The sequence below is a fragment of the Mustelus asterias genome, chromosome 2 (genome assembly GCF_964213995.1).
Source record: "Mustelus asterias chromosome 2, sMusAst1.hap1.1, whole genome shotgun sequence".
Classification (NCBI taxonomy): domain Eukaryota; kingdom Metazoa; phylum Chordata; class Chondrichthyes; order Carcharhiniformes; family Triakidae; genus Mustelus; species Mustelus asterias.
Genome location: NC_135802.1, coordinates 8,695,191 through 8,717,647, shown reverse-complemented (window position 1 = coordinate 8,717,647; position 22,457 = coordinate 8,695,191). Strand labels below are relative to the sequence as shown.

At 43.3% G+C, this 22,457-nt stretch overlaps 1 protein-coding gene across 2 annotated transcripts in view; it reads right to left on the bottom strand.

Annotated features, from left to right (window-relative positions):
- The window catches only part of LOC144505265 (rho GTPase-activating protein 39-like), a 228,372-nt gene that overhangs the window by 93,684 nt on the left and 112,231 nt on the right, over positions 1-22,457 (bottom strand). The window contains exon 1 of one of the 2 annotated variants that reach the window (XR_013499799.1): positions 15,181-15,278. The exons of the other annotated variant lie outside the window; for it this stretch is intronic. The gene's annotated coding sequence lies outside the window, so the exon portion shown is untranslated. Of the gene's footprint in view, positions 1-15,180; positions 15,279-22,457 lie in introns of those variants that run through there. 2 annotated transcript variants of the gene reach the window in all.

Genomic DNA, 22,457 nt, shown 5'->3' with positions numbered 1-22,457 from the left:
AGGAGTGAAAGTAATAGGGCAATTGTTATGGGGGATTTTAACTTGACTAATATTGACTGGAATTGTTATAGCTCTAGCTCGTTAGAGGGGTCAGTTTTTGTTCAAAGCGTGCAGGAAGGTTTTTTGACTCAGTATGTAGACAGGCCAACTAGAGGTGAGGCTATATTGGATCTGGTGCTGGGAAATGAGCCAGACCAGGTGCTAGACTTGGAAGTTGGTGTGCATTTTGGTGATAGTGACCACAATTCGGTTACGTTCACCTTAGTGATGGAAAGGGATAGGCATGAACCTCGGGCCAGTGGTTTTAGCTGGGGGAAGGGTAATTATGAGGCTATTAGGAGAGAATTAGGAAACATAGGTTGGACTAGGAGATTACAGGGACTGGGAACGTCCGACATGTGGAGTTTTTTCAAGGAGCAGCTACTGCGAGTCTGTGATAGGTATGTCCCTGTCAGGCAAGGAGGAATTGGTAGGGCTAGGGAACCGTGGTGCACCAAAAAAGTTTCTTTGTTGGTTAAAAAGAAAAAGGAGGCTTATGTTCGGATGAGACGTGAGCACTCGGGTAGTGCACTAGAAAGCTTTAGATTGGCTAAGAGGGAGTTGAAGAGCGAGCTTAGAAGGGCTAAAAGGGGACATGAGAAGACTTTGGCGGATAGGGTTAAAGAGAATCCTAAGGCGTTCTATAGGTATGTCAAGAACAGAAGGTTGGTTAGGGCAAGTTTAGGGCCAGTTATAGATGGCAGAGGGAAGTTATGTGTGGAACCGGAGGAGATTGGTGAAGCATTGAACCAATATTTCTCTTCGGTGTTCACGCAAGGGGACATGAATATAGCTGAGGAGGACACTGGGTTGCAAGGGAGTAGAATAGACAGTATTACAGTTGATAAGGAGGATGTGCAGGATATTCTGGAGGGTCTGAAAATAGATAAATCCCCTGGTCCGGATGGGATTTATCCAAGGATTCTCTGGGAGGCAAGAGAAGTGATTGCAGAGCCTCTGGCTCTGATCTTCAGGTCGTCGTTGGCCTCTGGTATAGTACCAGAAGATTGGAGGTTAGCGAATGTTGTCCCATTGTTTAAGAAGGGGAACAGAGACTTCCCCGGGAATTATAGACCAGTGAGTCTCACTTCTGTTGTCGGCAAGATGTTGGAAAAAATTATAAGGGATAGGATTTATAGTTATTTGGAGAGTAATGAATTGATAGGTGATAGTCAGCATGGTTTTGTGGCAGGTAGGTCGTGCCTTACTAACCTTATTGAGTTTTTTGAGAAAGTGACCAAGGAGGTGGATGGGGGCAAGGCAGTGGACGTGGTATATATGGATTTTAGTAAGGCGTTTGATAAGGTTCACCATGGTAGGCTTCTGCAGAAAATGCAGATGTATGGGATTGGGGGTGATCTAGGAAATTGGATCAGGAATTGGCTAGCGGATAGGAAACAGAGGGTGGTGGTTGATAGTAAATATTCATCATGGAGTGCGGTTACAAGTGGTGTACCTCAGGGATCTGTTTTGGGGCCACTGCTGTTTGTAATATTTATTAATGATCTGGATGAGGGTATAGTTGGGTGGATTAGCAAATTTGCTGATGACACCAAAGTCGGTGGTGTGGTAGACAGTGAGGAAGGGTGTCGTAGTTTGCAGGAAGACTTAGACAGGTTGCAAAGTTGGGCCGAGAGGTGGCGGATGGAGTTTAATGCGGAGAAGTGTGAGGTAATTCACTTTGGTAGGAATAACAGATGTGTTGAGTATAGGGCTAACGGGAGGACTTTGAATAGTGTGGAGGAGCAGAGGGATCTAGGTGTATGTGTGCATAGATCCCTGAAAGTTGGGAATCAAGTAGATAAGGTTGTTAAGAAGGCATATGGTGTCTTGGCGTTTATTGGTAGGGGGATTGAATTTAGGAGTCGTAGCGTTATGTTGCAACTGTACACAACTCTGGTGCGGCCGCACTTGGAGTACTGTGTGCAGTTCTGGTCCCCACATTACAGGAAGGATGTGGAGGCTTTGGAGAGGGTGCAGAGGAGGTTTACCAGGATGTTGCCTGGTATGGAGGGGAGATCCTATGAGGAGAGGCTGAGGGATTTGGGATTGTTTTCGCTGGAAAGGCGGCGGCTAAGAGGGGATCTTATTGAAACATATAAGATGATTAGAGGTTTAGATAGGGTGGATAGTGATAGCCTTTTTCCTCTGATGGAGAAATCCAGCACGAGGGGGCATGGCTTTAAATTGAGGGGGGGTAGTTATAGAACCGATGTCAGGGGTAGGTTCTTTACCCAGAGGGTGGTGAGGGATTGGAATGCCCTGCCAGCATCAGTAGTAAATGCGCCTAGTTTGGGGGCGTTTAAGAGATCCGTAGATAGGTTCATGGACGAAAAGAAATTGGTTTAGGTTGGAGGGTCACAGTTTTTTTTTTAACTGGTCGGTGCAACATCGTGGGCCGAAGGGCCTGTTCTGCGCTGTAATGTTCTATGTTCTATGTTCTATGTTCTGGTAGTGTGGAGACCACAATTGAACACTATATTCCAAGTGCGGCCTCACTAAGGTTCTGTAAAGCTGCAAGATGACTTGCCAATTTTTAAACTCAGTGCCCCAGCTGATGAAGGCAAGCATGCCGTATGCCTTCTTGACTACCTTCTCCACCTGCATTGCCACTTTCAGTGACCTGTGTATCTGTACACCCAGGTCCCTTTGCCTATCAATACTCTTAAGGATTCTGCCATTTACTGCATATTTCCTATTTGTATTGGACCTTCCAAAATGCATTACCTCACATTTGTCCAGATTAAACTCCATCTGCCATCTCTCTGCCCAAATCTCCAACTGATCTATATCCTGTTGTATCCTCTGATGGTCCTCATTGCTATCCGCAAATCCACCAACCTTTGTGTCGTCCGCAAACTTACTAATCAATCCAGTTACATTTTCCTCCAAATCATTTATATATATTACAAACAGCAAAGGTCCCAGCACTGATCCCTGATGAACACCACTTGTCACAGCCCTCCATTCAGAAACGCACCCTTCCACTGCTACCCTCCGTCTTCTTTGACCGAGCCAGTTTTGTATCCACCTTGCCAGCTCACCTCTGATCCCATGCGACTTCACCTTCTGCACCAGTCTGCCATGAGGGACCTTGTCAAAGGCCTTACTGAAGTCCATGTAGACAACATCCACCGCCCTACCCTCATCAATCATCTTCATCACTTCCTCGAAAAACTCGATCAAGTTCGTGAGACACGACCTCCCCTTCACAAAACCATGTCGCCTCTCACTAATACGGCCACTGATTTCCAAGTGGGAATAAATCCTGGCTCGAAGAATCCTCTCCAATAATTTTTCTACCACTGCTTCAATGTCTGCTCCTACAGACGTGTTCTGGGACTGAGGTGATTGACCTCCAACAACAACAACTATCTTCCTTAATGACTCCAACCAATGGATTATTTTCCCCAATTCCCGTTGACTTCAGTTTTGCTGGGGGTCCTTGATGCCACACTTGCTCAAATGCTGTCTTGATGTTGAGGGCAGTCGCTCTTGCCTCATATCTTGAGTTCAGCTCTTTACTCCATATGAATTAGGAGCAGGAGTAGGCTAATTGGCCCCTCAAGCCTGGTTTTCCATTCATCAAGATCATGGCTGATCTGATTGTGGCCTCAACTCCATATTCTGCCTTCCCCCAAAAGCATGTTTGGACTTGAGCTGTGATCAGGTCAGGGACTTTGGTGGAACCCAGACTCAGTGTCAATAAGCAGGTTATTGCTGAGTAAATGCCACTTATAGTTCTATCGACAACCTCTTCCATCATTCTGCTGATAATTAAGAGTAGGCAGATGGCATGGTAATTGGTCAGGTTAGATTTGTCCTGCTTTTCGTTGACACGATAGAGCTGGCAATTCTTCCCATTCTGGGGTAGATGCTGTAATTGTTCCGGAACAGCTTGGTGAGGGACACACAGCACAAGTTTTCAATACGATTGCTGGAATGTTATCAGGGCCAGAGCCTTTGCAGTGTGCAGTGCAGTTTTTGAGCTCAGCTAAATTTTCTCAAGTGCTTTCAAATGAGACGATAGCTAAAGTCTCAGGACTTTCTCTACCCCACTGATATTAATTTAGTTCACTCTACCTATCAACAGTACATCCATTCAAATTTTCCAATAATGCCATCAGCCATCTGGCCCTCCAATTTTGCATGGTCAAGAGTGGGAGGGAAGGCATGGCTTTTGGAAAGTTGAGACAATCACTAACAGCATTCTAACATATCCAACATTTAAAACTTATTTCCTACATTACTACAGTTAACTACACTTCAAAAGTACTTCATTAGCTAGAAAGAACTTTCGGATGACCTGAGGTTGTGAAAGGCTATTACACAATCAATTTCTTTTTAAAAATCTATATCTGCCTCCAATAAACCCCCTTCAAAATTCTAATATAGAGGGCAAAGCAACTCACAACTGGAACGGCTGATGGTACAAATATACAATTGCCCTTTGTCTTTCTTTCCCTCTGTATATTTTCTCTTCATGGAACATTTTACCAACAGTTTATTTTATTCGGGATTATGTTTAAATTACTTTTAGCATCTTATCTTCTTTCACATTACTCCCCCTCAAAAAGAGCAATGTGTTTATAATCAACATACACATTGATCAAATGTAGAATATCAACACACAATTATTTATTCAAGTCTGACATTTGGACTGACAGCACCTTGTACGCATTTTGAAGCATCACTTCAATCTGAGCCATGTGCACTGGTGTGAATTACTGCTGGGCTCCACACACAGTAGCCTCTTTAAATCAAGCCCATTTAACATGGTTTGTGCTACATGGCACACCAGATGATCGCGGAGAACACTTGAAACCAATATTGCAGCTTCCAATTCACGGTTTCGTAAATTTGCCCTGCTCTCCAGGTTCAGGACCTCACCAGCATCCAGAGATGTATTACTGTCTGAAACACCCTCGTTCATCTTACTTTCTTGACTATTTTGCAGCTCAGACTGTGAGCTTTTATTATTGATAGTGCTGGGTCACATTACCATTATCCCTTTAATAGGATACAAGGGCTACAGAACTTGAATTTGTCAACTGTGAAAGATCACAAACAAAAACACTGGTAACCCTCCTCCGTGTTGCCTTTCAGGTTTTGAGAGAGGGTTTTGGGAACTGTGATGGAAACTGTAATGCAATAAAAGCATTCAGCTCGCAGGACTATTACACCATTACATTTTTAAAAAAATCTATATCTGCCTCCACAGTCAACTACCCCCCCTTCAAAAAATCTAATATAGAGCAAAGCCACTCGCATCAGGGACGGGTGATGATACAAGTATCTAATTGTCCTTTGCAACACAGATAAACAATGGTGTGACCTGATTGCTGACTGTAACAGAGTGCTGACTCAGCACTCCAGTTGCGGGCGTGCATCACATGCTGCTAAACGACGTCTTCTTTCTCTACAAACCATGGACTCGATAAGCACTATTTCAAGTTTAGAACCAATGAGCTCTTTTATTCATATCTCAAGGTACTAACTGACCTATAAAAACAAAGACATGGCTTTTTTTCCCTCACTAAAACAGAGCTGAAATGATAAATAACTTTAGATCAACTCGCCCTGATTAAGTTGGCTCAGATGGTCTAGGGCTATGAATCAGTCTCTCTCTTTCACATTAACTCACTCTCTCGTTGACTGTGGACAGCCAATTGTCAATCACAGGGAGCTCAATCATAGTCATACCCATTTATCAATGGTCCCAGAAACAAGCTTCATGATTCCAGGTCGTGGCCTATCGTTGAACTGTGACAAGAAAGAATAGGATCCACCACCCCCAGGCCCAGTTTAATATTTGGAACTATTAATATTTATGATATTTGACTGGAACTGATGTTTTCCTTTGAGAAATATCAAGTGCGATGTTGCTTTAACACCGTAACCAGGCCGAATCCAGCAATACAAAAACACAAGATAAAAATATACAACATGGCCAAAAACCAAAAAGCCATTTTATTCACAAGGCTACATGCAACCCGAAGGGATACTTGCCAGGGATTGTAATTTTCCAGATATTTTCCAAAGAATTCTGGCAAGGTTGCAGTGAGGCTTGCACCAATCAGTAGAATACTACGATCGCAGCATAATATTCTTGTAATAATGTTGACACAACCTAAGGTGAGCATGTTATACTTTCAAAACATACCGCCAGCCAGCCATACATAATCTGTAAACACAAGGGGTTTTTAAAAACTGGTCCAGAAATTAAAACACATGCTCACAAGCTGTGTTTGTAACATAGAAAGATAGGAGGAGGCCATTTGGTCTTCGAGCCTGCTCCCCCATTCATCACCATCATGGCTGATCATCCAACTCAATAGCCTCATCCTGCTTTCTCCCCATAACCTTTGATCCCATTCGCCCCAAGTGCTCTATCTAGCCACCTCTTGAATAAGGTGCAGTTGGAGGCCATGGAGCCCATCGAGTCAGCACCGACAACAATCCCACCTGGGACCTATCCCCATAACCCCACGTATTTACCCTGCTAGTCCCCCCTGACAACAAGGGACAATTTAGCCTGGCCAATCAACCAGACTTGCACATCTTTGGACTGTGGGAGAAAACCGGAGCACCCGGAGGAAACCCACACAGTCACGGGGAGAATGTGCAAACTCCAGAGAGACGGTCACCCGAGGCTGGAATTGAACCCGGGTCCCTGGCGCTGTGAGGCAGCAGTGCTAACCACTATGCCACTTGTAATAGATAATTCAAAGCCTCCAAATCTAGGATCGAATACATTCCAGAATTCCCAATTTTGAGTTTTCCCATTTGAGGTCTCACTGCAGTTGTCAACTTGTCCGTAGGAACTCAATATGCACTTGCAAGATTTTTCTGCCCTGCAGTGCAAAGGGATTTTTGTTCTGAATTGGAATTGTACTTTTTGCTCAGTAATGAGGTGAGAACATCTTTTATTGAATCATTTTCATTGTGTTACAGAGGAAGCCCTGATGGCTGCGTAGGGAAATACATCATGAGATGTTGCACTGAGCTATATTCCCAGCAATGGGTTTTGTATTTAGTCCATGGGCTTTAAAGTTAGCTGATCTCCAGCAACACAACTGGCCCCCCAATATGGAAAACAGTCACACATCTGACAGCTTTCCAGTCACTCTCCTCCTGAATCTACGTCTGCCCGTAGGCTCGTGATCACATGATGCCTTTCGCACTGAAATAGCCGAACGATGCTCACTGTCTACACAGAGGATAGCTGCTCAGGTATGATACTAAATTTCGAACATTAAACTTTACTCCAACCAGAATCGCCACCTTCAGGACAAGGCAGAAAACTGGTCGGCAAGGGGCAAGAAAAGGAATCATTCTGAAGATTCATGCATGATGATTTATATCTCTCAAATAATCAACACAGGAACTTACAAGAAATGGAAGACAAGTTCTAGAGAAAACCAGGAGTGGAATATAACTGATATCACAATATGCCTCTTAATGCCATGCATTAAAAATTAAAAGCATAAAGTCAATTAGGTAGAGATAGGAAAAGATATTTAATAGAGCATTGCATTCCCACAGGATTGCTTACATTAGATGGAATGTTGGCATTTCTTGTAGAGGGACTGGAGTATAAAAGTAGAGAAGTGTTGTTGCAATTGTATAGGGTGTTGGTGAGACCACATCTGGAGTAGTGTGTCCAATTTTGGTCTCTTTATTTGAGGAAGGATGTGGTGGCATTGGAGGCAGTTCAGAGGAGGTTCACTAGATTGATTCCAGGGATGAAAGCGTTATTTTGTTTTATTCATTTGTGAGACCTGGGTGTTGCTGGTTGGCCAGCATTTATTGCCCATCCTTAGTTGCCCTTGAGAAGGTGGTGGTGAGCTGCCTTCTTAAACCGCTGCAGTCCACGTGCTGTGGGTGACTCACAGTGAGTCAGTTTGGGCTTATACTCACTGGAGTTTAAAAGGATGAGAGGGGATCTGATCAGGATGTATGAAATTTTAAAAAGGTGATTGATAAAGTAAATATAGACCAAATGTTTCCTCTGATGGAGTAATCTAGAACAAGAGGTCCAGGTATAGGTTGAGAGGTGGTAGATTTAAAACTGAGATGCGGAGGAACTACTCCTCTCAGAGGGCAGTGTAACGTTAAAAGTTTTTTTGAAATCATATTCTCTGCAGTTATAAGGAGACCTTTTTCAGTTTGGTTTTCTCATTGTTGCCGAGCTGTCTGGAGAAGCCCTTTTAATGCTACTTAAATGGGGTTTTATTCATTTTTACTATGGGCCACAGGTACTTTCTGGGATTAGTTTTATGGCCCTGCATTGTTAGGAGGAAAACTGGTTGGCAGGTCAGGTGACAGGAGCTCTTTGTTTTCAGTTTTGAGCTGCTGTTTAGTTTGAGTTTAGAAGGGACATCGAGCTGAAAAGAAGTGTTTCTCTCTCTCCCTGCTTATTGGAAATTCTGTTGGTTAGCTGAAAGCAAGGCTTCTGGTCTCCCTGGTGTTCTGGGAAGCTGTCCTGACTGCAAACTGCTCTGGGGGCATCCAGAGGGCTGCTAGCAGTTACAAGGCTGAGAGGTCAGGGTTTCAATTCTCCAACCAAAGGACTCAATTCCAGTACCAAGTGAGCATCAGTCTTTGCTGTGTTAAACCTGTTAAAAAGGTTTTTTTAATCTAAAGGGAGTTTTTGTTTGATTGGAACACCTTAGATATATTTGTTTAGGGCTATACATTATTGTGGTTTTGTTTTTATTTGTAATTGATAGAGATTATTGCTAATTTTCTTTGCATACATGTTAACTATATTCTTAAATAAACTTTGTTTGATAAAAGCTCCCTAGTGGGTCATTTGAATCATACCGAGGTGCAACGTCTCATGCTTATCCTAGCCAAATTCAAGAGACAAAACTTCCAGGCAGGCTCCATAAAACACTTTGGAGTTTCTGACCTGAACCATAACAATGGTGAATTTGTGGAACTCGCAGCTCCATAGTGCAGTGGAGTTTGAATTGTTGACTGGTTTAAAGAAGAAGATAGATACATTTCTAATTTTAAAAAAGGGATAAGGGGAACAGTGGGGAGGTGGATTTAAGACCAGGGAGAGATCAGCCATGATCTGATTGAATGGCAGAGCAGGCTCAATGGGCTAAATTTGCCTACTTCTGTTCCTAATTCCTATGTTCCTATTAAAATGGAGGCAGGGAAAATGTGAAGTATACTTTTACACAGTATGCATTTGAATATTTTCTATTTTGAACATTTCCTGTGAAAATTCAAATAGAAGAGTAATTCTAGGTCAGCTCCAACAGATTTAAAAAGCACTTGAAGACAGTTCCACATTTTCAATGGACCATCACTTTCTATTTGCTCCTACTGTACAGCCTTACTGGCCCGGGTGCTTCTTATAAAATCCTCATTTAAACAAAAACAATCTCCCACTTCCAATGATCACTGCACTGAACAGATTTGATCCATCATTAACTTCCACCGTTGTAAGTCTGGTCACGCTTTGCCAAAATTATGCACCATTTTCCATAGCTTCTGTTCACTGGGAATAACTAAATGCCTAATTTATGGGGCTGTGATATGAAGATTTGCCAAATGACTAACTTAAAGAAAGATAAAGAGCCAGAGCTGTCAGAGGTGGAAAATTTTCTTCCTGCCACTCAATTCGCCACAGAAACAACTGGATGGATTGGAGCTGGCATCTGCTATGGCTACTGAGCAAAGGGAACCAAAGGTAGAATCATCGGGGGGGGGTGCGTAGAAACATTAGAAGGAAAGGGGGAGTAGAAACATTAGAAGGAAAGGGGGAGTAGAAACATTAGAAGGAAATATAAAATCTGGGCAACAAGTCAACTTCTGCTGGCACATGGTTGAAACAGACTTCATTTTCAGAGGTGCTGACCATGGACCGATGTCAGGCTCCAGTAGACTGTGGTCACATCCAACCTCTGGTTAAGTAAGTGTAAACATGTTGGTCACCAGTGTAAACCCTCATCTTCCGCTAATGATTCAGAGATTTACCCAGTGAATAGCAAAGCCACATGGACCAGGAGGGAACAGGCTGATCCTCCATCTGTCTCCGTTAGCAGATTTCAATGAAGGCAACAACAAAAAGTAAAATAAAAACCTTAAACAAAAAGGTGGGGCAAGGGGAGAGTAATGATCACTACATGGTACATCCGTTAGAAGTTCACACACGTGATCAGAGGAGGAGGACAGTGCTAGGCTCGACTCTACATAGGTCAACGATCAATCAGTATTATTGTTCAGCCTCCCACATAAAAAATATCTACAAGGCTCCAGAGAGAGAAAGTGGCCAACAAGGATGACTGCTTGGAGGAGATGGGGAGGGAAAAAAAAGATTTTAAAAATGCAGTTCATTATTAAAATTATGCTCAGAAAAGAAAAAGTAATAGTATCAGTAATATCAAGTAATAGCATCATAAGTAAAGTTTATTTACTAGTCACAAGTAGAGTTATATTAACACTGCAATTAAGTTACTGTGAAAATCCCCTAGTCGCCACACTCTGGCGTCTGTTCAGATACACTGAGGGAAAATTTAGCATGGACAATGCACCTAACCTGCACATCTTTCAGACTGTGGGAGGAAACTGGAGCACCCAGAGGAAACCCACGCAGACACGGAGAGAAATTCCACACAGAAAGGGACCCAAATCGGGAATCGAACCTGGGTCCCTGGCGCTGTGAGGCAACGGTGCTAACCACTGTGCCACCGTGCCTGTATCTAATCGTACAGCACAGGAGACCATTCGGCCCACCTGCCCTCCTTGCTCTTTGAATGAGCTATACAAATAGTCCCATTCCTCTGCCCTCTTCCCCCAGTGTCCTCTAAGTTTATTCCTTTTCAGTTATTTATCAATTTCCCTTCTTAATGCTACTATTGAACCTGCTTGCACCACCCTTTCAGGTGTCAGAGTCTACAAAAAAACAGCTGATTGCTCACTCAAAGAAACGGACCAGCTAAGCGGATAATAAAATGAGAGTGGTAAGTTGAGTCAGGACGAGTTGGAAATGCAAGATAGATACCAACAACTTTCAGAAGCGACTTAAATTGCATGTGAATTGCCTGGAATTTGCTGAACTCTTGCATTAGACTCTGTCCCTCACCCTCAGCTCCCTAAAAGTTTTGCCCTGTACGTTTGAGCTGATGATGAACCTTTGCCGAACAGTGGCACCAACAATCTACCTCCTTAACCAATGCGATCTGAAGTTTGAGAAAGAGAGATGATGGAGAGGGGAATCAGGTGAATCAGAGGTTAAATCATGATGTGGAAATGCCGGTGTTGGGCTGGGGTAGACAAGATGAGAGGTAACACGACGCCAGGTTATAGTCCAACAGATTTATTTGAAATCACAAGCTTTTGGAGTGCTGCTCCTTTGTCAGGTGAAGTCTTCACCTGACAAAGGAGCAGTACTCCAAAAGCTTGCGATTTCAAAATCAGGCATAGAAAGAGAAACAAAGAGTAGAACAAAAATAACAGAAAATTCTGGATAAACTCAGCAGGTCTGGCAACATGGAATCATAGAATCTACAGTGCAGGAGGCCATTTGGCCCATCAAGTCTGCACCAAGCACAACCTCAGGCCCTATCCCCATAACCCCATGCATTTATCCTAGCTATTCCCCCTGAGACTAAGGGGCAATTTAGCATGGCCAATCCTCCTAACCCACACATCTTTGGACTGTGGGAGCAAATCAGAGCACCCGGAGGAAACCCACGTAGACACGGGGAGAATGTGCAGACTCCACACAGACAGTGACTCAAGCCAGGAATCGAACCTGGGTCCTTGGCGCTGTGAGGCAGCAGTGCTAACCACTGTGCCACCATGCTGCCCCAATTAACATCTGTGGTGTTAGGAAAACAAAGGTAGCTTTAAGTGATTTGTATTATATTGGTAAACATTTGAAATAAGGTATAGTTTTAGGATAGTTTAATGTTTCTGTGCCTGAAAGGATGAAGCTATTCATGCTGGACAAAGGTGTTTGTATGTGTGGGGGTTGGTTTCAATTCCAACTGTGATTCTATTGTGCTTAAAAGGGGTTACGGCGTGAAGAATAAATAAAATGCATAAGTATGTGGCTGCTGTTTAGCCCTTTGAAGGGGAAAAGGTTTTTTTAAGTTTTAGCTGCATATTACAGTTGGAGACAAGACAATGGGAAGCGATCATGTCTCTACTCTGCCAGCAGAAGCTGAACAGGACAAGGGAATTGCAAAAACACAAGCTTCCTCAGGAACACGTTACTATTCAGATAAATAGGAAATTGGGACAGAAAGAACACTTACGATGACTGAAATTTAGTGAACAAAGATCAAGGTATTGTTCAAAATAACTCAAGAAGAGTAAACAGTGTTCTGAGTTTAACAGACAATTGCAGTAATTAGATTAAAGTGGGACAGCAGACTTCAGGGATAAATGAAACATATGATGCAATTTTAATACAGTCTCGGAATCAAGAGTTAAACAATTGTGAACAGTTTGTACAGCAGTCAAGACAAAAAATCCTAAAGTGGGAGCTGAAAATCCTAGACTGGATTCGCAGTTAAATGTGGAGCAGAAGCTTTGTTTAACTAAGGGAAAGCATAATTATGAGAGAAGATTTTAACGCATGACAATCATCTGGGGGAATTCTGAGGAGACATCCAAAGACATTCACTTGAGGTTCAGAGTGGAGAGTGTATATGACCACAGTCATCTTGTGAGATTAAAAGGGACTTTGTGTTAATGAGACCACTGTAGATTAAGATGTACTTTGTAATCTGTGTTAATTCTAAAAACGGTGTAATTGTTAAAATAAGGGGGGAGTAAAGGAGTATTGTGTTATAATCCAATTTTTTCCATGTTGAGTAAATGATCTTTGTCTTGTTAAAGCTAATTAGCGATCCTGTGGCTTGTTCCTCCACGTTTTAGAAAAGAAAAAGTAAAAATTATGGTCTTTTGAGCAAGGGTTCCATTCTGGGATCTTCCCATCCAGTTATATCAACTGGGATCATAACAGTGGAGAGAAACAGAGTTAACGTTTCAGATCTAAATGATCTGAAAAGAGAAGATTGAAAAGATCGACAGAAAGAAAGATAGACAGAAACAAACGACTGGTTTGAGAATGAGTGTGCAAGAGAAACTGAGATAACGAAAACAAAAAGAAAAATGTTCAAATTTTTTTTTGAAATCTCAAATAATAATGTACTACCTGTGGGAGTGAGACACTGCTGTTCTAATTGTTCGTTTAGTGTTGCATCCTGACTTGGACACTTTTGCTGGTTCAGAATGGCTGACACTCCTTACTGGCTCCTTGTACTGAAGAAACATCTTTATGTTGTGCATTGCAGTACTTGAAGGGGGCCCAGCACCATATTCTAAAGGGCAAAAAGGAAAGGGCCGACACCCACAGCCCAATAATTACTAAAAGAAAGTTGTTTACAAGCAAAAACCCCTTTTACGATGATACTAAGGTGGCATTATAATTGTATCCATAAAAGAAAATCCTGGACTTTGAAAAATACAGTAACTACAAATCTCCCTGCGCTGCCTGCAAGGAGTGCCCCAAGGGGACAGACGGAACCTTATTAAGCTGCTTCATTGGTCTACACAACCGAGGGTTGTAAAATGGAGACAGATCTGTTGGCACCTCACATACAAAGATCAGGCTCCAGATATTTCACACACACAGACACCCACATGGAGACACACGCGCAGACAAACAATGTTGATCTCTTGCTAAGTAACCCTGCCTAAGCAGCTAATGTTACCTTAAGTCTACTAAACCTGAACATGTGCAAGCTTAATCCTAAGGTAGTTTGACTGCTGACTCTGGAAATGGCTTCGACTGATCATTAAGGACCAAACCGATGAGAAGTTTCATTCAGAGACTTTCAGAGAGCAATACATTCACTGAGAAGAATCTGGGGACATTAAGTTTGCACTCATCTGTCACACGAATCGCAAGCATTTTTATGACAGGCTTGTTTGTCTTTAAAAAGTAGAAAACCGACAAACAAATGACCGCAAAACGCTGCCCGCTCTAGAGCTGGGTCTTTTACATTTTCCTGTAACCAGCCAGCAAGCAGAGCAGAAGCAAGCAGAGGTTGATGCCATTGTGCAGCCCCGGATTGATGGAAAGAAGGGGACGTAACTTCATCATGCGATCTGCGCTGCCAGAGAAAGAAGCCCAGGGCAGCTCAGCCACTTTCACAAAGTGCAGGAGGAAATCTAATGACTCCAGGATACTTCTGTGAGCCAGTCACACATCTCAAACAGAGACTAAACACTAGGTCAAATATAAACGTTTTCGCTAACAAGGCTTTACTTTCCTTGAAGCTGTACGGCTCAGTACCTTATTACAATAGGGCAGCACAGTGATTAGCACTGCTGCCTCACAGCATCAGGGACCCCGGTTCAATTCCCAGTTGGGTCACTGTCTCTGTGGAGTTTGCACATTTTCCCTGTGTCTGCGTGGGTTTCCTCCCACAGTCCAAAGATGTGCGGGTTAGGCTGATTGGCCATGCTAAATTGCTCCTCAGTGTCAGGAGGTTAGTAGGGTAAATAGGTGGGGTTATGGGGATGGGGCTGGGTGGAATTGGGGCCGGTGCAGACTCGATGGGCCGAATGGCCTCCTTCTGCACTGTAGGGATTGTATGAAAGTGCGGGAGGAAATCTAAGTGACTCCAGGATACTTCTGTGAGCCAGTCACACAACATCTCAAACAGAGACTAAACACTAGGTCAAATATAAACTTTTTCGCTAACAAGGCCTTCCTTTCCTTGAAGCAGTATGGCTCAGTACCTGACTACTGAATAGTTATCTACATGGAGAGCAACAGAACATTGAGATCAATTCTTTCAGTGAGTGAAAAAAAATTCAACTGCTTCACCGATTTTGAGGTGATTATAGCACTGTACAACGAATAGATCGTATATAAAGTGCCACAATAATGATGAAAAGCTTTCTACTTCTTGAACATTGTGTCTAACACAGTTTAAATTCAAGAGATGAAACCATTTGGTTTGTCGCAAAGTAAATTAAGTGAATGAGCCATAGTGCCTTCACTAATTATTTTTTAATCCGCTTTCCCTCTCTCAAGTTAGGATGCAGCAGCTAATGGTGATTTACTCCTGAACTCTGTCAATCACAGTCTTTGCCCAGCCTTACCAGGAAGTACACAAATCTGGCCCAGTGGTATCTCACTCTCCAGTGTCTCCTTGCTCCACACAGCGCGGGTCAGGTTGGGAATTCAGCACAGTGGGTATTTCATGGGATCAAAACCACATGATATATTGCACTACGGAGAAAGAAGATAATGTTTTTCAATGAATTATTATTCGGAAAGGAGATGATGTCTTGAAGAAATCAAACAACAATGGAATCTTTTACATCCATCTGGGGGTGGGGGGGGGGGGAGACAGCCAAGGCTTGTTTCTGGAGTGGAGTTTAAACCCACACCTTCTATATTACTGATTGAGCCATTACTGACAGCCTTAAATAAAGTTTTAGAATCATAGAATTCTATAGTGCAGAAGGTGGTCATTCGGCCCACCGAGTCTGCACCAACCACAATCCCACCCAGACCCCATAACCCCATGCAGTTACCCTAGCTAGTCCCCCTGACACTAAAGGGCAATTTAACATGGCCAATCCACCTAACCCGCACATCTTTGGACTGTGGGAGGAAACCTAAGTGACTCCAGTGATTAGCACTGCTGCCTCACAGCGACGGAGGTTGAGGGGAGACCTGATAGAAGTCTATAAGATTATGAGGGGCACGGACAGAGTGGATAGTCAGAAGCTTTTTCCCCAGAGTGGAAGAGGTCAATTACTAGGTGGCATAGGTTTAAGGTGCGAGGTGCAAGATTTAAAAGAGATGTACGAGGCAGATTTTGTACACAGAGTGTGGTGGGTGCCTGGAACTCGTTGCCGGGGGAGGTAGTGGAAGCGGATACGGTAGTGACTTTTAAGGGGCGTCTTGACAAGTACATGAATGAGATGGGAATAGAGGGATATGGTCCCCGGAAGGGTAGGGGGTTTTAGTTAAGTCGGGCAGCATGGTCGGTTCAGGCTTGGAGGGCCGAAGGGCCTGTTCCTGTGCTGTAATTTTCTTTGTTCTTTTGAAACCAGAGCACCCGGAGGAAACCCACACAGATACAGGGAGAATGTGCAAAATCCACGCAGACAGTGACCCAAGGCTGGAATTGAACCTGGGTCCCTGGCGCTGTGAGACTGTGCCACGATGCTGCCCTTTAGGAGCAGATATTTGTTAGCTGTAATTCCCTACAACTTTGAGGGAAAAAAATAGGATTTATAAGTTCTTTGTATTTGACCTAGGTTTTCCAGAATTGTAATCATAGACTAATTCTAAGTAAATGTCAAAAACTCAGTTGTAAATCAAAAGAATGTCTTTAATTATGAAAGCAACAGGGGAGATATTGTTATACACGGGATTAACCGTCTTCAATATACTTCAATATCTCTATCAACTTCCAAAATTAATAATGTATTTTGCCCATTGCTGTCTGAAGTTAAACCTAATCCAATACATCCTGTTCCCTTTTAGACATCATAATTTATCTGCTAGACCAGTTACTGTAAAATATCTGCCAGTATATTTTCACCAAGCTGGATCATAATTACAGACTTTCAACAGCTCGTGTCTAAAAGAAAAGATTAGAGAATAAGTTACTTTTTATACATGTCTTCTGAAAGCCACCCGAATCCATTGTAAAAAAAAATGACATTCAATTAGCATGGGAACATGAGCTGGCCATTCAGTCCCTTGAGCCTGTTCTGCCATTCAACCGACAAATGGCTGATCACTATCTCAACTCCATTTATCTGCCACAATACCCTCGCGTAGTACTAATCTCTCAATCTCAAATCTTGAAAATTCAAATTCAACCCACAATCTGTGGCCTCTGCGTGGCGGGGGGGATGCAGTAGAGCTCCATGTCGGCTTATCCTTTGTGCGAAGGAGCGCTTCCTGAACCTAGTTGTGCCCCATTGTTCTGGGCTTCCCTAGCAGAGGAAATACTCATAAGCAGGTGACAGCCTCACGCAGGGAGTGTTAGCATAGGAAATGGAAAGGTATCACTGCCCCGTAAAGAATTATTCCTCAGAGTTTTCCCAGGCCCAGTGCCAGAACTGAGTAGAGGGAAGTCTCTACTCTAACCGGCTTTGTATGATACGTTAATAAAACCATTCTTTGCTCCATTAAACAAAAATAAATAAATAGCTTCGTTAAAAAAAATAACTGCAATGAATTATTTTCGATGGAAGCACTTTTTTGCTAATACTTTTGTTGAAAATAATAAATTTTGATTTGAAAGAGGAACTCAAGTCTATCGGATTGAAGAAGCTAAACTAATTTTACATATGTTCCTCTAGGTTGAAGCATCCGGAAGTTATTATTTTGACTGTGGTCGATTAATCATACCCACATTGTCAGGCAGGATAACTCCTCCAAAGCAATTCATTCAATGAGACATCTGAAGATTATGGCAATGTCTGCGTGCATTAACCTGAACTGAGAAAACCGAATACTGAAAATCCTGACAAGATTTTTTATTCATCTATGTCGTTGGTAAGGACGGTATTTATTGCCCATTTCTAATTGCCCTTGAAAAGGACTCTCTGCAACTTAACAACACAACTTTAAGAAGTTTCATTTCTGCAGGAGGTACTGATAGTTATGAAGGAAAAGTTCTAAGTGCTACACAGATTTCCCACCCTCTCATTCCCCTTCGTAACCACAGTTAGCTGAGCTGATTAATGATATCAGAGTGAAAAGAAACCACATTTATAGACAGAAATATGGATGAAAGACTTGCATTTATATACTGCCTTTCACAACCACAGACCATCCCAAAGTATTTTACAAATGAAGTACTTTTAGAAGTACAGTTGGCAGTGTAGTGTCAGAAACATGACAGCCAATTTGTGCATAGCACGCTCCCACAAATAGCAATGCGATAATGACCAGATAATCTGTTATTTCTGACGTTGATTGAGGGATAAATTTTGGCCAGGACACCGGCAATGCTCTTTTTTTTTTACAGGATCTTTTACATTCAGCCAAGAAAGCAGACAGGCTTTGGCTTAATGTCTCGTCCAAAGGATGATACCTCTATCAGTGCGGCATTTCCTCAGTACTGCACGGGAGCATCAGTCTTAATTTTAATAGTGAAGTCTGGAGGCAGTGAGTAATGTGGTGATAAGATACAACTGATGCACCTAAATTCCAAATGGCTAGAATCTGTGTCATGATCAGTCCTCCCTCCTGAGCAGTAACCAACACAGACCCATGAATACGATTCCCACAAGAACATGTATGATTGTTTGACCAAATAATTGCTACAAGTCAGAAAGTCAGTAAGTCAGTCATAATTCTGCAGTGTTCAACGTTCATGTTGTAATATGAATGTTGAACACTGCAGAATTGGATTAGTGGTAGCATTGCTGCCTGTGAGGCAGAGGCAGAGACAGAGGTGGCATGGCGGCACAGTGGTTAGCACTGCTGCCTCACAGCTCCAGGGACCCGGGTTCGATTTCTGGCTTGGGTCACTGTATGTGTGGAGTCTGCACGTTCTCTCTGTGTATTTCCTCCGGGGGTTCCGGTTTCCTCCCACAGTCCAAAGATGTGCGGGGTAGGTTGATTGGCCATGCTAAATTGCACCTTAGCGTCCCGAGATGTGTAGGTTAGCAAATATGTAGGGTTACAGGGATACGGCCTGGATGGGATTGTTGTAGGTGCAGACTCGATGGCTGAATGGCCTCCTTCTGCACTGTAGGGATTCTATGTTAACCATTAAACTGTAATGCATATAAACAAGCCATTTGTTATTTTCACATGTTCATTTTCTTCCAGTCCCGTATGGCGTGCAGGGTGTGTGTGTGTGTGTGTGTGTGTGTGTGTGTGTGTGCGCATGCGCGTGCGTGTGTGGCTTGCGTTCAGAGAGGTTCGATGGATTCCCACAAACCCCATACAATGAGGCAAGGAGTGTGACTTATACCCAAGGACACGAGTGTCCTGCAGGACGTCAATCCAGAATTCAGAGCTGGGGATATAGTCTCCACTTGCTGGGAATTGTGTAATATGGAATTCAAACTGGCAACTTCTGCCTCACAGGCAGCAATGCTACCACTAATCCAATAGCTCACTCCAACAATAATCTCATTGTGCAAGATCGAACTCTGAGAAAAAGACAATTTAGGCATTTATACTTACTGCATCCAGATTATTCCGTCACAAACTTTCTCTCCCACCATCCACTGTCTGTCTAATGAACCTAATCCAGCAATGCTGCAGCCATGATCCCACTGGTTCAGCAAAATGGGAGACTAATTTTTTTCTAAGCCCACTTGAATTCTGAAAAAAATGAGCACCACAAATATCGATTGATCCTCCTCAAACTTTGGCTGTATCTTGAGAGCATTTAGGCAGTCTCTTCTTCTCATCACTCGCTAACGAGCGTAATTGTCCACCTAAGAAACTGCGTGTAACTGGTCATGGGTTCGGTGGAGCCTGATCCTAGCAGGTGAGCTCGGTCCTTGGACTCAAGATCGCTGGCAATTCTTTCCCAGGCTTCTTTCCCTGACTCCTCTTGCCGTTGGGCATCCTCGAAGAATTGCGTCCCTTCAATCAGGAGATCCCTCCAAGTAGGTTTATTCCGAACAAGGGTTTCCTAGGCGTTGACATCTATGTTGCATTTCTTAGTAAGCCTTCAGGGTGACTCCGAGGTGCTTCCTTTGTCTTCCTCTTGTTCCAGAGCCTTCCTTCAGCTGAGCAAATAAAATTTGCTTTGCAATCAAGACTCTGACATCCTAAGCATATGACTGGCCCAGCAGAGTTGCTTTTGGATATTCCTGGCCTTGATGTTATTGTTCTTGGTTCCTTCAAGGACCCTGATGTTAGTGCACCTGTCCTCCCAACTCATGTAGAGAAATGAAGGCTGCAGCAGTAGGGAGGTCCCCAATCGCTGAAGTTCTCTTGCCACTAGAACTGGATCGACCCTCTGTCGAGGATTATGTGTCTGGCGATGTGCAACAGTGTTCCCATGTTAAAAGATGTCCGGCACAAGGTGCCCACCTAGAGGAAACCAACATACCCCCCCACTCAGACAAGCCCTGCAGTGATCGGTGAGAGGTGACGGGGCCAGGACCAGGAAATCCAGAAGTCCCTAGTTCGGGCCAGCAGATAGGCAGTGGAGCTTGACTCAATTGTCTCGCTCTTTGAATAGGAACAGGAATGTGTTTCGGCAACTTGCTTCATGATTGAGCAGCCCTCATCAGGATTCACTCTGCTCACCTCCCATGGGGTAACAGCTAGAAAAGGTACCCTAAAGATAGTCTGTTCCGGCTATAACCTGGCTGGAAAACCGCATCCAGCAGGTTCACCGACCTTCAGTCAGAAAATCAAAGTTAAACTCAATCTCGGAACCTGGAATGTACGGACCCTCATGGATAACCAGCAGAACAATCAACCGGAACGGAGAACTGCCCCTATTACCCATGAACTCAGGCACTTCAACATTGACGTTGCTGTCCTGCAAGCGACTCGAAGAGAAGCTGAGGGACGATGGCAGTGGTTACACCTTCTGGAGAGGAAAACCCAATGATCAGCTCAGGACACATGGAATTGGATTTGCCATCAAGAACAAACTTGTTAACTGGTTCTCGGAGCTCCCGGTCAGCATCAATAAACATCTCATGACACTACGTTAGGCAGTGTGACACTTGGGTAAAAGAATGGCAGAGGTAATAGTAGTCTAATCAGTAACATACAGGCAGAACATTACAATGAACTAGTGACCTGTAGAACAATAATCACTACAGCAAATATTGGATCCCCTCTCAGCAGAATATGCAGCAGCAGGTGAATTGCAAACGTGAACAATAAGAAAAAATACAGAACAGCTAAGAGAAAAGCAAAATTAATTCAAAAGGTAAATAACTTGAAAAATCCAGAGAATATATTAACAACTTGTTAGGACCACAAACTTAGAAATAAAAAAAGATGGCTGTTCAAAGTAACCAACCTCAGGACCTCTCCCTCACTCCCTGCCAAACATTACAGGTTACACATCAGACTTACTCAGCAACCACACACATCAAAGAATTACACAATGAATCTCGCCACCCAATATCTGCCAGCTGATGCGAGGCAACAGGTAGGCAATGTTGTCTATGCTGAATCCAGCTTTTATTGTGCAGATAAAACTACTGAATTGAATGAACCAGTGTCACATCACAAACACTAACACCGTTATCTTATGTGGCTTGTGTCAAATTTTATTTGGCAACGCATGTGAATCACCTTGTCCTTTAACATTCTACGGTGTATTAACATTCAGGGGGAGGCAGTGACGTAGTAATCCAGAGACCCAGGTTCGAACCCCACCAAGGCAGATGGTGAAATTTGAATTCAATAAAAATCTAGAATTAAAAGTCTAACAATGACTCCATGAAACTGAGGATTGCCATAAAATGTCCCTGAGGGAAGAACGTCTGTTATCCTTATTTGGTCTGGCCTACATGATAATCCAGATTCACAGCAATGTGGTTGATTCTTAAATGCCCTCAGGGATGCAGAATAAATGCTGGCCCAGGCAGCGACACCCACAACCCATGAACAAATATAAAAAATAAGATTTGACACAAGCCACACAAGAATGAGCAAAAGCTTGGTTGACGAGGTAAGTTTTAAGTAGTGCTGAAAGGAGGAAAGTGGAGTAGAGTCAGAGAGGTTGGGGGGGCGGGGACTCCAAAGCTTAGCCCCAGGCCACTTTTTAAAAAAATATTTCTCGGGAAGTTTTCTGACGAGACCAGCATTTATTGCCCATCCCTAATTGTTCTTGAGCTGGTGGTGGTGAGCTGCCTTCTTGAATTGCTGCAGTCCATGTGAGATACACCCACTGTGCTGTTCCGGGGGGGTGGGGGAAAGAGTAGTTCCAGGATTTTCACCCAGTGACTGTGAAGGAATAGTGATATATTTCAAAGTCAGGATGGTGAAGCTGAAGGCACTGCCACCAGAGGTAGTGGTAAAAATCAGGGATGCTGAAGAGGCCAGAATTAGAGACACACAAAGATACTTCGAGTGGAGGAGTTTACAGAAAAAAGGAAGGGGCGCAAGGCCATGGAGGGATTTGAAAACAAAGATGATAATTTTAAAAGCAGTGTGTTCCTTAGCCAAGAGTCAATGTAGGTCAGTGAGCACAGAGATGACGGCTGAATTGGACTTGGCAAGCTAGCACTTGGGTGACAAGCTTCGGATACACAAGTTCATCGAGGATGGAAGATGGCAGGCCCATTAGCGAATACATTGATATAATCAACTCCAGCAGTGACAAAGGCACGAAGCTGAGCTAGGGCACAGCCTGGTGATGTTACAGAAGGGAAAACAGTTGATCTTCCTGATGGAGTGATATGTGGTTGAAATC